Consider the following 16890-nt stretch of genomic DNA (forward strand, 5'->3'; position numbering starts at 1 on the left):
CTAAGCGATGGTTTTTTGGAGCAGCTTGTGACAGAGTCTACTGGGGAACAGGCAACCGCATATTGTGTCAGGAAACCCTCCTGCACACACTGCACAAAAACTGCCCCATCCGAACTATTTGACCTACAAAGGTTCCAATCAATATTTGGAAAGTTAAAGTCCCCCATGACAACTACCCTGTGACCCCCACACATATCCATAATCTGCTTAGCAATTTCTTCCTCCACATCTCTATTACTATTTGGGGGCCTATAGTAAACTCCTAACAACGTGACCGCTCCTTTCCTATTTCTAACCTCAGCCCATATTACCGCAGTGTGCAGATCCCCCTCGAAGTGCCTTTCCGCAGCCGTTAAACTACCCTTGATCAACAATGCCACTCCTCCACCTCTTTTACCAGCTTCCCTACCACTTACTGAAACATCTATCCCCTGGAACGTCCAACAACCATTCCCGTCCTTGTTCTACCCACGTCTTCGTAATGGCCACAACATCGTAGTCCCAAGTACCAATCCATGCCCCAAGTTCATCTACCTTGTTCCGGATGCTCCTTGCATTGAAGTAGACACACTTCAACCCACCTTCCTGTCTACCGGTACCCACCCTTGACCCTGATACCTTCCCCAATACCTCACCACCCTCACTGACTTCTGGACTACAACTCCTTTTCCCACTCCCCTGACACATTAGTTTAAACACCCTTGAAGAGCCGGAACAAATTTCCCTCCTAGGATATTGGTGCCCCTCTGGTTCAGGTGCACCCCGTCCTGTGTGTACAGGTCCCACCTTCCCCAGAATGTGTTCCAATTATCCACGTATCTGAAACCCTCCCTCCTACACCATCCCTGCAACCACATGTTTAACTGCACTCTCTCCCTGTTCCTCAACTCGCTATCACGTGGCACCGGCAACGTACCAGAGATGACCACATGTTTTGTCTTGGCATATTAACATACAGTGAAAAGTATTGTTTCCTGCGCGCTATACAGACAAAGCATACTGATCATAGAGAAGGAAAGGAGAGGGTGCAGAATGTAGTGTTTCAGTCATAGCTAGGGTGTAGAGAAAGATCAATAGGTCCATTCAAAAGTCTGACAGCAGCAGAGAAGAAGCTGTTCTTGAGTCGGTTGGCACATGACCTCAGACTTTTATATGTTTTACCCAATGGAAGAAGGTGGAAGAGAGAATGTCCGGGGTGTATGGGGTCCTTAATTATGCTGGCTGCTTTACTAAGGCAGTGGGAAGTGTAGACAGAATCAATGGATGGGAGGCTGGTTTGCGTGATGGTTTGGGTTACATTCACAACCTTTTGTAGTTCCTTGCGGTTTTGGGCAGAGCAGGAGCCATACCAAGCTGTGATACAACCAGAAAGAATGCTTTGTATGGTGCCTCTGTAAAAGTTGGTGAGAGTCGTAGCTGACATGCCAAATTTCCTTAGTCTTCTGAGAAAGTAGAGGCGTTGGTGGGCTTTCTTAACTATAGTGACAGCATGGGGGGACCAGGACAGGTTGTTGGTGATCTGGACACCTAAAAACATGAAGCTCTCGACCCTTTCTACTTCATCCCTGTTGATATAGACAGGGGCATGTTCTCCACTACGCTTCCTGGAGTCGATGACAATCTCCTTCGTTTTGTTGACATTGAGGGAGAGATTATTGTTGCCACACCAGTTCACCAGATTCTCTATCTCATTCCTGTACTCTGTCTCATCATTGTCTGAGATCCGACCCATTACGGTGATGTCGTCAGCAAACTTGAAAATCGAGTTGGAGGGGAATTTGGCCAGACGGTCAGAGGCGTATAAGGAGTATAGTAGGGGGCTGAGAACACAGCCTTGTGGGGCACCGGTGTTTAGGACAATCGTGGAGGAGGTGATGTACTGACAGACACTCAGCACAGCGACAAACACAATGATATTGACCTGGGAGTGGAAAGAGGGCAGATTCACAACAAAATTCTGCCTTTTAATTGGTTAATGAGGAGAGTTATTGCTCCTATTGTCTTCAGTGTGTTGAAGTGAAGAGTGGACTGATGGAGATATCGACAGTGTTAAAACTGTTCAACTTGGGAATCTATTTCAGCCGATCCTGAGCAATGGGAACATATCGGACGACACGGTAGCACAATGGTTAGCACTGTTACTTCACAACTCCAGCGACCTGGGTTCGATTCCTCGCTTGGGTCACTGTCTGTGTGGAGTTTGCACATTCTCCCTGTGTCTGTGTGGGTTTCCTCCGGTTTCCTCCCACAGTCCAAAGATGTGCAGGTTAGGTTGATTGGCCATGCTAAAAATTGCCCTTCGTGTCCTGAGATGTGTGGATCAGTGGGTGGATATGGGGGTAGGGCCTGGGTGGGATTGTGGTCGGTGCAGACTCGATGGGCTGAATGGCCTCTTTCTGCACTGTAGGATTTCTATGATTGCCCAATGAAGAGGTAAGTGATGAAGTAACTTCTTTTTCACGGATGGTTCGCTGGAAAGAGAGAACACAATTTTCAAAAACAAAAGGATTGAAACTACGGCAAAATATTGGTGAAAGATGTCCATATGAACAAAAGTCATCGTTAACAGGTAGCACGGAGATTTGAACTCAGGAATACCAGCCGACTGGACAAGCGCATTAACCAACTGAACCACGGGGGACTGACTGTTAGACTCATTATAGGAACGAGAGAGGAAGGATCTAAAGTGGAGGATTTCATGAGGTCCTTGTTCTGCCAAATCGATTTGACTTTTGGATATTTAGAAATTTACAGCAAATAATCATCTTGACCTCAAAGTGGATAATATCACACTTCCCCTCCCCCATTAAAAAATGAACTCTCCTTCAATCTTATCTGCTCGAACTCACTGTGAGAGAGCGGCTAGTTCATCAGAGGGAAACAGGGGCTGGCTTCAAGCCTGGATACCTCAGTCAGTAGAGCATCAGGCTTTTAATCTGAGGGTCCAGGGTTCAAATCCCTGTTTGGGTTTTGCTTTTCTTCCACCCTGAACACAATTGTTTGAGATGTGTTTCAAAATAGATGAACAGATGTCCTTTAACAAATTCCTCACACGCGATTGACAATTCCAAGAGTCACTGGCAGCAACATTCATCCATTTTAATAGGTGCTCGATGGCCGGCGCAGACAAAATGTGCCTCTGAGCTTCTTTTCCTGCTGTCGAACTGTGTGACGGGAAAGTTGTGGCTTCTCAGAGATAAAAAACACAACATCCACAAAGGCACCACTGAGATTCCAGCTCAGGATCTCCTGTATTCCTAAACAGGCGCTTTAACCAACAAAACCACGGCACCAACAGAAACGTTAAACCAGTGTTATAATTTGTAAATAAAGATAAAAGCAAAATCCTGTGGATGCTGCAGCCTGAAACCATCTGGTCCTTCGAGCTGCTTCACTATTTACTAAGGCCATGGCTGATCCCTTTCTGTTGGCTTCCACATTCTCCATATTCCCCTCCCCCTCCCCGATAATCTTTAATTCTCTCACTCAACAAATATCGAACTCCCTCCGCCAGGAAAATATTCAGTGACCCCGTCCTCCAGCACCTTCTGAGGCAGAGTTTAAAAGTGGCACAAGCCTCTGAGAGAAAACAAATCTAATCATCTCTTGTCCTAAAAGGACGCCCCCTAATGTTCAAACAGCGCCCCCTTGTTTTGGCCTCACCCACAAGAGGAAACATCTTTTCCACCTCCACCTTCCCAAGACCGTTCAGCATCTTAGAAACTTTAATCCAGTCACCCCTTCAATTTCCTAAACTCCAGCTGAAAGAAGCCTAGTCTGTCCAATCCAACCTCATGAGAAAACCCGCTCATTCCAGGGAGCAATCCAGTAACCACCCACCGCCCCCGACCATGAACTGCCTCCAGCTCATTTACATTCACAGTCATGTGGTTCCATAGTGTAGTGGTTATCACGTCTGCCTCACACGCAGAAAGTCCTGGGTTCAAAGCCCAGTGGAGCCAGTGGTATTTTGTTCCTATTCCCAGAGAGCAGTGGAACTGCCTGGAACTCCCCGCTCTTTCACAGTGACTTGTCCTTTGAATGGTCGGATGCCAACAAGTGCAGAGGACCCGAGAGACTTGGGGTTCATGTCCACAGATCCCTGAAGGCAGCAGGACAGGTAGATCAGGTGGTCAACAAGGCATATGGAAACCTTGTCTTTATAGCCGAGGTATAGAATATCAGAGCAGAGAGGCTATGGTGGAGCTGTATAAAATATTAGAAGACCAAAGAATTGAACACTGACCCTTCAAATCTGGGGAACAGCTGCTCCTTTTTCACTCTGTCCGTGCCCCTCATAATCTTGCACAACTCAATCAGATCCCACTTCAGTCTTCTCTGTTCCAGGAAAAACAACTGAAGCTGATTCAACCTCTTTTCATAACTTAAATGCTCCGTCCCAGGCCTCACAGTATCCTGTAAGTTTCAATAAGATCCCCCCTCATCCTTCCAAACTCCAATGAGTACAGACCCAGAGTCCTCAACTGTTCCTCACAAGCTCTTCATTCCAGGGATCATTCTTGTGAACCTCCTCTGGACCCTTTCCAAGGCCAGCACATCCTTCCTTAGATACAGGGCCCAAAACTTCAGCCAGAGAGTGGTGAATCTGTGGAACCCATGGCCGCAGAAGGCTGTGGAGGCCAGGTCATTGAGTGTCTAAGACAGAGATAGATAGGTTCTTGATTAATAAGGGGATCAGGAGTTATGGGGAAAAGGCAGGAGAATGGGGATGAGAAAAATATCAGCCATGATTGAATGGCGGAGCAGACTTGATGGGCCGAGTGGCCTAATTCTGTTACTGTGTCTTATGGTCATTTAAAATGGGCCTCTGGGCTTCTTTTCCTGTGATCGAACTGTGTGACGGGAAAGTTACGGCTTCTCAGAGTTGCAAAATGCAACATGCACAAAGGCACCGCTGAGATTTGAACTCAGGATCTCCTGTTGACTAGACAGGCACTTTAACCAACTAAGCCACAGCACCTCCAAAAAAGTCGAACCAATGTTATAATTTATTACAATATTAAAAGCAAAATCCTGTGGATGCTGCAACCTGAAACCATCTGATCCTTCGAGCTGCTTCACTATTTACTAAGGCCATGGCTGATCATAAGAACATAAGAACATAAGAAATAGGAGCAGGAGTCGGCCATCTAGCCCCTCGAGCCTGCCCCGCCATTCAATAAGATCATGGCTGATCTGAAGTGAATCAGTTCCACTTACCCGCCTGATCCCTATAACCCCTAATTCCCCTACCGATAAGGAATCCATCTATCCGTGACTTAAACATATTCAACGAGGTAGCCTCCACCACTTCAGTGGGCAGAGAATTCCAGAGATTCACCACCCTCTGAGAGAAGAAGTTCCTCCTCAACTCTGTCCTAAACTGACCCCCCTTTATTTTGAGGCTGTGCCCCCTAGTTCTGGTTTCCTTTCTAAGTGGAAAGAATCTCTCCACTCCTACCCTATCCAGCCCCTTCATTATCTTATATGCCTCTATAAGATCACCCCTCAGCCTTCTAAACTCCAACGAATACAAACCCAATCTGCTCAATCTCTCCTCATAGTCAACACCCCTCATCTCCGGTATCAACCTGGTGAACCTTCTCTGCACTCCCTCCAAGGCCAATATATCTTTTCGCAAATAAGGGGACCAAAACTGCACACAGTATTCCAGCTGCGGCCTCACCAATGCCTTGTACAGATACAGCAAGACTTCTCTGCTTTTATATTCTATCTCCCTCGCGATAAATGCCAACATCCCATTTGCCTTCTTGATCACCTGTTGTATTTGCAGATCCCTTTCTGTTGGCTTCCACATTCTCCATATTCCCCTCCCCCTCCCCGATAATCTTTAATTCTCTCACTCAACAAATATCGAACTCCCTCCGCCAGGAAAATATTCAGTGACCCCGTCCTCCAGCACCTTCTGAGGCAGAGTTTAAAAGTGGCACAAGCCCCTGAGAGAAAACAAATCGAATCATCTCTTGTCCTAAAAGGGCGCCCCCTAATGTTCAAACAGCGCCCCCTTGTTTTGGCCTCACCCACAAGAGGAAACATCTTTTCCACCTCCACCTTCCCAAGACCGTTCAGCATCTTAGAAACTTTAATCCAGTCACCCCTTCACTTTCCTAAACTCCAGCTGAAAGAAGCCCAGTCTGTCCAATCCAACCTCATGAGAAAACCCGCTCATTCCAGGGAGCAATCCAGTAACCACCCAACGCCCCCCGACCATGAACTGCCTCCAGCTCAGCTACATCCACAGTCATGTGGTTCCATAGTGTAGTGGTTATCACGTCTGCCTCACACGCAGAAGGTCCTGGGTTCGAAGCCCAGTGGAATTTTGTTCCTATTCCCAGAGAGCAGTGGAACTGCCTTGAACTCGCCGCTCTTTCACAGTGACTTGTCCTTTGAATGGTCGGATGCCAACAAGTGCAGAGGAGCCGAGAGACTTGGGGTTCATGTCCACAGATCCCGGAAGGCAGCAGGACAGGTAGATCAGGTGGTCAACAAGGCATATGGAAACCTTGTCTTTATAGCCGAGGTATAAAATATCAGAGCAGAGAGGCTATGGTGGAGCTGTATAAAATATTAGAAGACCAAAGAATTGAACACTGACCCTTCAAATCTGGGGAACAGCTGCTCCTTTTTCACTCTGTCCGTGCCCCTCATAATATTGCACAACTCAATGAGATCCCACTTCAGTCTTCTCTGTTCCAGGAAAAACAACTGAAGCTGATCCAACCTCTTTTCATAACTTAAATGCTCCGTCCCAGGCCTCACAGTATCCTGTAAGTTTCAATAAGATCCCCCCTCATCCTTCCAAACTCCAACGAGTACAGACCCAGAGTCCTCAACTGTTCCTCACAAGCTCTTCATTCCAGGGATCATTCTTGTGAACCTCCTCTGGACCCTTTCCAAGGCCAGCACATCCTTCCTTAGATACAGGGCCCAAAACCTCAGCCAGTGAGTGGCGAATCTGTGGTACTCTTTGCTGCAGAAGGCTGTGGAGGCCAGGTCATTGAATGTCTAAGACAGAGATAGATAGGTTCTTGATTAATAAGGGGATCAGGAGTTATGGGGAAAAGGCAGGAGAATGGGGATGAGAAAAATATCAGCCATGATTGAATGGCGGAGCAGACTTGATGGGCCGAGTGGCCTAATTCTGTTACTGTGTCTTATGGTCATTTAAAATGGGCCTCTGGGCTTCTTTTCCTGTGATCGAACTGTGTGACGGGAAAGTTACGGCTTCTCAGAGTTGCAAAATGCAACATGCACAAAGGCACCGCTGAGATTTGAACTCAGGATCCCCTGTTTACTAGGCAGGCACTTTAACCAACTAAGCCACAGCACCTCCAAAAAAGTCGAACCAATGTTATAATTCATTACAAAATTAAAAGCAAAATCCTGTGGATGCTGCAACCTGAAACCATCTGATCCTTCGAGCTGCTTCACTATTTACTAAGGCCATGGCTGATCATAAGAACATAAGAACATAAGAAATAGGAGCAGGAGTCGGCCATCTAGCCCCTCGAGCCTGCCCCGCCATTCAATAAGATCATGGCTGATCTGAAGTGAATCAGTTCCACTTACCCGCCTGATCCCTATAACCCCTAATTCCCCTACCGATCAGGAATCCATCTATCCGTGACTTAAACATATTCAACGAGGTAGCCTCCACCACTTCAGTGGGCAGAGAATTCCAGAGATTCACCACCCTCTGAGAGAAGAAGTTCCTCCTCAACTCTGTCCTAAACTGACCCCCCTTTATTTTGAGGCTGTGCCCCCTAGTTCTGGTTTCCTTTCTAAGTGGAAAGAATCTCTCCACTCCTACCCTATCCAGCCCCTTCATTATCTTATATGCCTCTATAAGATCACCCCTCAGCCTTCTAAACTCCAACGAATACAAACCCAATCTGCTCAATCTCTCCTCATAGTCAACACCCCTCATCTCCGGTATCAACCTGGTGAACCTTCTCTGCACTCCCTCCAAGGCCAATATATCTTTTCGCAAATAAGGGGACCAAAACTGCACACAGTATTCCAGCTGTGGCCTCACCAATGCCTTGTACAGATGCAGCAAGACTTCTCTGCTTTTATATTCTATCCCCCTCGCGATAAATGCCAACATCCCATTTGCCTTCTTGATCACCTGTTGTATTTGCAGATCCCTTTCTGTTGGCTTCCACATTCTCCATATTCCCCTCCCTCTCCCCGATAATCTTTAATTCTCTCACTCAACAAATATCGAACTCCCTCCGCCAGGAAAATATTCAGTGACCCCGTCCTCCAGCACCTTCTGAGGCAGAGTTTAAAAGTGGCACAAGCCTCTGAGAGAAAACAAATCGAATCATCTCTTGTCCTAAAAGGGCGCCCCCTAATGTTCAAATAGCGCCCCCTTGTTTTGGCCTCACCCACAAGAGGAAACATCTTTTCCACCTCCACCTTCCCAAGACCGTTCAGCATCTTAGAAACTTTAATCCAGTCACCCCTTCACTTTCCTAAACTCCAGCTGAAAGAAGCCCAGTCTGTCCAATCCAACCTCATGAGAAAACCCGCTCATTCCAGGCAGCAATCCAGTCACCACCCACCGCCCCCGACCATGAACTGCCTCCAGCTCAGTTACATTCACAGTCATGTGGTTCCATAGTGTAGTGGTTATCACATCTGCCTCACACACAGAAGGTCCTGGGTTTGATCCCCAGTGGAGCCAGTGGTATTTTGTTCCTTTTTTCAGAGAGCAGTGGAACTGCCTTGAACTCGCCGCTCTTTCACAGTGACTTGTCCTTTGAATGGTTGGATGCCAACAAGTGCAGAGGACCCGAGAGACTTGGAGTTCATGTCCATATATCCCTGCAAGTGGAAAGACAGATAATAAGGTGGCTAACTAAGCTAATGGGACATTTGCCTTTACAGCCAAGGCACAGAATATCAGTCATGATGTGGAGATGTCGGCGTTGGACTGGGGTGAACACAATAAGAAGTCTCACAACACCAGGTTAAAGTTCAACAGGTTTATTTGTTAGCAAATACCATTAGCTTTCGGAGCGCTGCTCCTTCGTCAGATAGATTGGAAATCTGCTCTCAAACAGGGCACAGAGACACAAAATCAAGTTACAGAATACTGATTAGAATGCGAATCCCTAAAGCCAGCCAGCTCTTAAAGATACAGACAATGTGAGTGGAGGGAGCATTAAGCACAGGTTAAAGAGATGTGTATTGTCTCCAGACAGAACAGCTCGTGAGATTCTGCAAGTCCAGGGGGCAAGCTGTGGGGGTTACTGATCATGTGACATAAATCCAACATCCCGGTTTAGGCCGTCCTTATGTGTGCGGAACTTGGCTATCAGTTTCTGCTCAGCGACTCTGCGCTGTCGTGTGTCGTGAAGGCCGCCTTGGAGAACGCTTACCTGAAGATCCAAGGCTGAATGCCCGTGACTGCTGAAGTGCTCCCCCACAGGAAGAGAACAGTCTTGCCTGGTGATTGTCGAGCAGTGTTCATTCATCCGTTGTCGTAGCGTCTGCATGGTTTCCCCAATGTACCATGCCTCGGGACATCCTTTCCTGCAGCGTATCAGGTAGACAACGTTGGCCGAGTTGCAAGAGTATGTACGGTGTACCTGGTAGATGGTGTTCTCACGTGAGATGATGGCATCCGTGTCGATGATCCGGCACGTCTTGCAGAGGTTGCTGTGGCAGGGTTGTGTGGTGTCGTGGTCACTGTTCTCCTGAAGGCTGGGTAGTTTGCTGCAGACAATGGTCTGTTTGAGGTTGTGCGGTTGTTTGAAGGCAAGAAGTGGGGGTGTGGGGATGGCCTTGGCGAGATGTTCGTCTTCATCAATGACATGTTGAAGGCTCCGGAGGAGATGCCGTAGCTTCTCCGCTCCGGGGAAGTACTGGACGACGAAGGGTACTCTGTCCACCGTGTCCCGCGTTTGTCTTCTGAGGAGGTCGGTGCGGTTTTTCGCTTTGGTGCGTCGGAACCGTCGATCGATGAGTCGAGCGCCATATCCTGTTCTTATGAGGGCATCTTTCAGCGTCTGGAGGTGTCTGTTGCGATCCTCCTCATCCGAGCAGATCCTGTGTATTCGGAGGGCTTGTCCGTAGGGGATGGCTTCTTTAACGTGTTTAGGGTGGAAGCTGGAGAAGTGGAGCATCGTGAGGTTATCCGTGGGCTTGCGGTACAGTGAGGTGCTCAGGTGACCGTCCTTAATGGAGATGCGTGTGTCCAAGAATGCAACCGATTCTGGAGAGTAGTCCATGGTGAGTCTGATGGTGGGATGGAATGTGGATGTCATCATATAGTTGTTCGCGTGATTGCTCACCATGTGTCCAAAGGAAGAAAATGTCATCGATGTATCTAGTGTATAGCATCGGTTGAAGGTCCTGTGCGGTGAAGAAGTCTTGTTCGAACCTGTGCATGAAGATGTTGGCATATTGAGGTGCGAATTTGGTCCCCATGGCTGTTCCAGGTGTCTGAATGAAGAACTGGTTGTTGGAGGTGAAGACATTGTGGTCCAGGATGAAGCGGATGAGTTGTAAAATTACATCCGGAAACTGGCAGTTGGCGGCGTTGAGTACTGAGGCCGTTGCAGCATTGCCATCATCGTGCGGGATGCTGGTGTAGAGTGCCGAGACATCCATTGTGACGAGGAGTGGCTTTAAGACCTGGCTGGCTTTAGGGATTCGCATTCTAATCAGTATTCTGTAACTTGATTTTGTGTCTGTGCCCTGTTTGAGAGCATATTTCCACTCCATCTGACGAAGGAGCAGCGCTCCGCAAGCTTATGGTATTTGCTACCAAATAAACCTGTTGGACTTTAACCTGGTGTTGTGAGACTTCTTACAGAATATCAGAGCAGAGAGGCGATGATGGAGCTGTATAAAACGTCTGAAGACCAAAGAATTGAACACTGACCCTTCAAATCTGGGGAACAGCTGCTCCTTATCCACTCTGTCCGTGCCCCTCATAATCTTGTCCACCTCAATCAGGTCGCCCCTCAGTCTTCTCTGCTCCACCGAAAATAATCCAAGCTTCCACAACCTCTCTTCATAACTTAAATGCTCCGTCCCAGGCAGCATCCTGGGGAATCTCCTCTGCACCCTCTCCAGTGCAATCACATCCTTCCTAAAATGTGGTGACCAGAACTGCACACAGTGCTCCAGCTGTGGCCTCACCACAGTTCGATACAACTCCAACATGACTTCAACACAAACAGAAAATGCTGGAAAATCTCAGCAGGTCTGACAGCATCTCTGGGGAGAGAATCGAGCCAACGTTTGGAGTCTGGATGACCCTTGGTCAGAGCTGAGAGCACAGAGAATCAGCGGAGATTTATACTGTGAGGGTCGGGGGGATGGAATGGGACAACGGGAATTGAAATGAGGAGACAGAAGGCTGAGAAGGTGCTAGAAAGTGTCCATTAATGATCAGAATGTGTGAATGGCAGAACAGAGATGCAGATTGTTAAAGGACTGCCCGAGGAATGTGGCAGTTGCCCTGAAAGGGGGAGGGGGAGGGGGCAAGAAGGAGAGCTGGAATGGAAAGTGGGAAAATGGAGTTGGGAAAGAAGGATGATAAAATGGATGAATCGGATGAAACAAAATGACATAAAATCAATGGAAATGGGGTGAAGGTGGAGGAGAGAGTTCATGCTCTGAAGTTGTTGAACTCAATGTTGAGTCCAGAAGGCTGTAAAGTGTCCAATCGGAAGATGAGGGGCTGTTTCTCCAGTTTGCGTTCACTGGAACATTGCAAAAGGCCAAGGACGGACATGTGGACAGGAGAGCAGGGTGGTGTGTTGAAGCAGCAAGCGACAGGAAGGTTAGGGTCCTGTGTGCGGACGGAGCGAAGGTGCTCAGCAAAGCGATCACCCAGTCTCCGTTTGGTCTCTCCGATGTAGAGTCGAGCGCATTGGGAGCAGCGAATGCAACAGAGCAGATTGAAGGAGGAGCTCTTGCTGAATCTCAAAGTGGATAATATCACACTTCCCCCACCCCCAGTAAAAAATCACCTCCCCTTCAAGCTCATCTGCTCCCAGTCACAGTGAGAGAGCGGCTAGTTCAATGGAGGGAAAAGGGAAGCTGCGGCAATCCAGGGTAGTTGGAACAGCATCAGGCTTTTAATCTGAGGGTCCAGGGTTCAAGTCCCTGTTTGGGTGTTGCTTTCCTTCCACCCTGAACGCAATTGTTTGAGATGTGTTTCAAAATAGATGAACAGATGTCCTTTAACAAATTCCTCACACGCGATTGACAATTCCAAGAGTCGCCGGCAGCAACATTCATCCATTTTAATAGGTGCTCGATGGCCGGTACATCACAGAGACGTGGCTGCAAGGGGATCAGGGCTGGGATCGAAATATCCAAGGATATGTGTCCTATGGAAAGGACAGGCAGATGGGCAAAGGGGGCGGGGTTGCATTGTTCGTCAGGAATGAAGTTAAATCGATAGCAGGAAGTGATATAGGATCAGAAGGTACAGAATCTCTGTGGGTCGAGTGGGGGAATCACAAAGGTAAAAAGACCCTGATGGGAGTTATGTACAGGCCCCCTCGCAGTCGTCAGGATGTGGGACAGAAAATAAATCAGGAGATAGAAAAGGCAATGTTACAATAATCATGGGGGATTTCAATATGCAGGTGGAGTGGGAAAATCAGGTAGGTCGTGGATCCCAAGAACAGGAATTTGTGCAATGTCTAAGCGATGGTTTTTTGGAGCAGCTTGTGACAGAGTCTCCTCAGGAACAGGCAATTCTGGATTTGGTGATGTGTAATGAGGCAGACTTGATCAGGGAACTGAAGGTGAAGGAACCCTGAGGGAGCAGTGACCACAATATGATAGAATTTACCCTGCAGTTTGAGAGGGAGAAGCGGGAATCAGATGTAACGGTATTACAATTAAATAAAGGTAACTACAAAGACATGAGGGAGGAGCTGGCCAGAGTTGATTGGAAAGGGAGCCTCGCGGGGAAGACAGTGGAACAGCAATGGCAGGAGTTTTTGGGGGTAATTCGGGAGGCAGAACAGAAATTCATCCCAAGGAGGAGGAAACATGCTGAGGGGAGGACGAGACATCCATGGCTGACGAGGGAAGTCAAGGACAGCATAAAAGCAAAAGAAAAAGCAGACAAAGTGGCGAGGATTAGTGGGAAGCCGGAGGATTGGGAAGCCTTTAAAAACGAGCAGAGGACAACTAAAAAAAGCAATAACGGGGGAGAAGATGAAATATGAGTGTAAGCGAGCTAGTAATATAAAAGAAGATAGGAAGAGTTTTTTTCAATATATAAAAGGTAAGAGAGAGGCACAAATAGCCATTGGACCACTGGAAAATGAGGCTGGAGAAGTAATAATAGGAAACAAAGCAATGGCAGAGGAACTGAATAGTTACTTTGCATCAGTCTTCACGGTGGAAGACACCAGTGGGATGTCAGAGCTCCAGGAGAGTCAGGGGGCACAGGAGAGTGTAGTGGCCATCACTAAGGTGAAGGTTCTGGGGAAACTGAAAGGTCTGAAGGTGGATAAATCACCTGGACCGGATGGACTACACCCCAGGGGTCTAAAAGAGATCGCTGAGGAAATTGTGGAGGCATTGGTGGTGATCTTTCAGGAATCACTGGAGGCAGGGACGGTCCCAGAGGACTGGAAAGTAGCTGATGTAACACCGCTGTTTAAGAAGGGAGGGAGGCAGCAGACGGGAAATTATAGGCCGGTTAGCCTGACTTCAGTCATTGGCAAGATTTTAGAGTCCATTATTAAAGATGAGATTGCGGAGTACTTGGAAGTGCATGATAAAATAGGACTGAGTCAGCACGGCTTCGTCAAGGGGAGGTCATGTCTGACAAATCTGTTAGAGTTCTTTGAGGAGGTGGACGTGATTTATTTAGATTTCCAGAAGGCCTTTGACAAGGTGCCACATAGGAGACTGTTAAATAAGTTAAGAGCCCATGGTGTTCAGGGTAAGATCCTGGCATGGATAGAGGATTGGCTGACTGGCAGAAGGCAGAGAGTGGGGATAAAGGGGCCTCTCTCAGGATGGCAGCCGGTGACTAGTGGTGTGCCTCAGGGGTCAGTGCTGGGACCACAACTTTTCACAATATACATTAACGATTTGGAGGAAGGAACTGAAGGCACTGTTGCTAAGTTTGCAGATGATACAAAGATATGTAGAGGGACAGGTAGTATTGAGGAAGCAGGGGTGCTGCAGAAGGACTTGGACAGGTTAGCAGAGTGGGCAAAGAAGTGGCAGATGGAATACAATGTGGAAAAGTGTGAGGTTCTGCACTTTGGAAGGAGGAATGGAGGCAGAGACTATTTTCTAAATGGGGAAATGCTGAGGAAATAAGAAACACAGAGGGATTTGGGAGTCCTTGTTCAAGATTCTCTTCAGGTTAACGTGCAGGTTCACTCGGCAGTTCGGAAGGCAAATGCAATGTTAGCATTCATGTCAAGAGGGCTAGAATACAAGAGCAGGGATGTATTGCTGAGGCTGTAGAAGGCTCTGGTCAGACCCCATTTGGAGTGTTGTGAGCAGTTTTGGGCCCTGTATCTAAGGTAGGACCTGCTGGCCTTGGAAAGTGTCCAGAGGAGGTTCACAAGAATGATCCCTGGAATGAAGAGCTTGTCGTATGAGGAACAGTTGAGGACTCTGGGTCTGTACTCATTGAAGTTTAGGAGGATGAGGGGGGATCTTATTGAAACTTACAGGATACTGCGAGGTCTGGATAGAGTGGACGTGGAGAGGATGTTTCCACTCGTCAGAAAAACTAGAACCAGAGGCACAACCTCAGGCTAAAGGGACGATCCTTTAAAACAGAGATGAGGAGGAATTTCTTCAGCCAGAGAGTGGTGAATCTGTGGAACTCTTTGCTGCAGAAGGCTGTGGAGGCCAGGTCATTGAGTGTCTAAGACAGAGATAGATAGGTTCTTGATTAATAACGGGATCAGGGGTTATGGGGAAAAGGCAGGAGAATGGGGATGAGAAAAATATCAGCCATGATTGAATGGTGGAGCAAATCCTGAGATTTGAACTCAGGATCTCCTGTTTACTAGACAGGCGCTTTGACCAACTAAACCACGGCACCTACAGAAAAGTTGAGCCAATGTTATAATTTGTTATAAAATTAAAAGCAAAATCCTGTGGATGCTGCAACATGAAACCATCTGGTCCTTCGAACCTGCTTCACTATTTACTAAGGCCATGGCTGATCCCTTTCTGTTGGCTTCCACATTCTCCATATTCCCCTCCCCATCCCCGATAATCTTTAATTCTCTCACTCAACAAATATCTAATTCCCTCCGCCAGGAAAATATTCAGTGACCCCGTCCTCCAGCACCTTCTGAGGCAGAGTTTAAAAGTGGCACAAGCCTCTGAGAGAAAACAAATCTAATCATCTCTTGTCCTAAAAGGGCGCCCCCTAATGTTCAAACAGCGCCCCCTTGTTTTGGCCTCACCCACAAGAGGAAACATCTTTTCCACCTCCACCTTCCCAAGACCGTTCAGCATCTTAGAAACTTTAATCCAGTCACCCCTTCACTTTCCGAAACTCCAGCTGAAAGAAGCCCAGTCTGTCCAATCCAACCTCATGAGAAAACCTGCTAATTCCAGGGAGCAATCCAGAAACCACCCACCGCCCCCCACCCTGAACTGCCTCCAGCTCAGTTACATTCACAGTCATGTGGTTCCATAGTGTAGTGGTTATCACGTCTGCCTCACACGCAGAAGGTCCTGGGTTCAAAGCCCAGTGGAGCCAGTGGTATTTTGTTCCTATTCCCAGAGAGCAGTGGAACTGCCTTGAACTCGCCGCTCTTTCACAGTGACTTGTCCTTTGAATGGTCGGATGCCAACAAGTGCAGAGGAGCCGAGAGACTTGGGGTTCATGTCCACAGATCCCTGAAGGCAGCAGGACAGGTAGATCAGGTGGTCAACAAGGCATATGGAAACCTTGTCTTTATAGCCGAGGTATAGAATATCAGAGCAGAGAGGCTATGGTGGAGCTGTATAAAATATTAGAAGACCAAAGAATTGAACACTGACCCTTCAAATCTGGGGAACAGCTGCTCCTTTTTCACTCTGTCCGTGCCCCTCATAATCTTGCACAACTCAATGAGATCCCACTTCAGTCTTCTCTGTTCCAGGAAAAACAACTGAAGCTGATTCAACCTCTTTTCATAACTTAAATGCTCCGTCCCAGGCCTCACAGTATCCTGTAAGTTTCAATAAGATCCCCCCTCATCCTTCCAAACTCCAATGAGTACAGACCCAGAGTCCTCAACTGTTCCTCACAAGCTCTTCATTCCAGGGATCATTCTTGTGAACCTCCTCTGGACCCTTTCCAAGGCCAGCACATCCTTCCTTAGATACAGGGCCCAAAACTTCAGCCAGAGAGTGGTGAATCTGTGGAACTCTTTGCTGCAGAAGGCTGTGGAGGCCAGGTCATTGAGTGTCTAAGACAGAGATAGATAGGTTCTTGGTTAATAAGGGGATCAGGAGTTATGGGGAAAAGGCAGGAGAATGGGGATGAGAAAAATATTAGCCATGATTGAATGGCGGAGCAGACTTGATGGGCCGAGTGGCCTAATTCTGTTACTGTGTCTTATGGTCATTTAAAATGGGCCTCTGGGCTTCTTTTCCTGTGATCGAACTGTGTGACGGGAAAGTTACGGCTTCTCAGAGTTGCAAAATGCAACATGCACAAAGGCACCGCTGAGATTTGAACTCAGGATCTCCTGTTGACTAGACAAGCACTTTAACCAACTAAGCCACAGCACCTCCAAAAAAGTCGAACCAATGTTATAATTTATTACAAAATTAAAAGCAAAATCCTGTGGATGCTGCAACCTGAAACCATCTGATCCTCCGAGCTGCTTCACTATTTACTAAGGCCATGGCTGATCA

At 47.5% G+C, this 16890-nt stretch overlaps 8 non-coding genes across 8 annotated transcripts; 5 read left to right on the forward strand and 3 right to left on the reverse strand.

Moving 5' to 3' along the window:
• Positions 1 to 2897: 2897 nt before the first annotated feature.
• trnak-uuu (transfer RNA lysine (anticodon UUU)) lies at positions 2898 to 2970 on the forward strand. The gene has a single exon. It is a non-coding gene; the product is annotated as a tRNA-Lys (tRNA).
• A 919-nt stretch (positions 2971 to 3889) lies between these two features.
• trnav-cac (transfer RNA valine (anticodon CAC)) lies at positions 3890 to 3962 on the forward strand. The gene has a single exon. It is a non-coding gene; the product is annotated as a tRNA-Val (tRNA).
• Positions 3963 to 4907: 945 nt separating this feature from the next.
• Positions 4908 to 4981, reverse strand: trnat-agu (transfer RNA threonine (anticodon AGU)). The gene has a single exon. It is a non-coding gene; the product is annotated as a tRNA-Thr (tRNA).
• Positions 4982 to 6268: 1287 nt separating this feature from the next.
• On the forward strand, positions 6269 to 6341 carry trnav-cac (transfer RNA valine (anticodon CAC)). The gene has a single exon. It is a non-coding gene; the product is annotated as a tRNA-Val (tRNA).
• A 936-nt stretch (positions 6342 to 7277) lies between these two features.
• On the reverse strand, positions 7278 to 7351 carry trnat-agu (transfer RNA threonine (anticodon AGU)). Its single transcript has one exon. It is a non-coding gene; the product is annotated as a tRNA-Thr (tRNA).
• A 1286-nt stretch (positions 7352 to 8637) lies between these two features.
• On the forward strand, positions 8638 to 8710 carry trnav-cac (transfer RNA valine (anticodon CAC)). Its single transcript has one exon. It is a non-coding gene; the product is annotated as a tRNA-Val (tRNA).
• Positions 8711 to 15672: 6962 nt separating this feature from the next.
• On the forward strand, positions 15673 to 15745 carry trnav-cac (transfer RNA valine (anticodon CAC)). Its single transcript has one exon. It is a non-coding gene; the product is annotated as a tRNA-Val (tRNA).
• A 945-nt stretch (positions 15746 to 16690) lies between these two features.
• trnat-agu (transfer RNA threonine (anticodon AGU)) lies at positions 16691 to 16764 on the reverse strand. Its single transcript has one exon. It is a non-coding gene; the product is annotated as a tRNA-Thr (tRNA).
• Positions 16765 to 16890: the final 126 nt, after the last annotated feature.

This window comes from Mustelus asterias, chromosome 16 (assembly GCF_964213995.1).
Source record: "Mustelus asterias chromosome 16, sMusAst1.hap1.1, whole genome shotgun sequence".
NCBI lineage: Eukaryota > Metazoa > Chordata > Chondrichthyes > Carcharhiniformes > Triakidae > Mustelus > Mustelus asterias.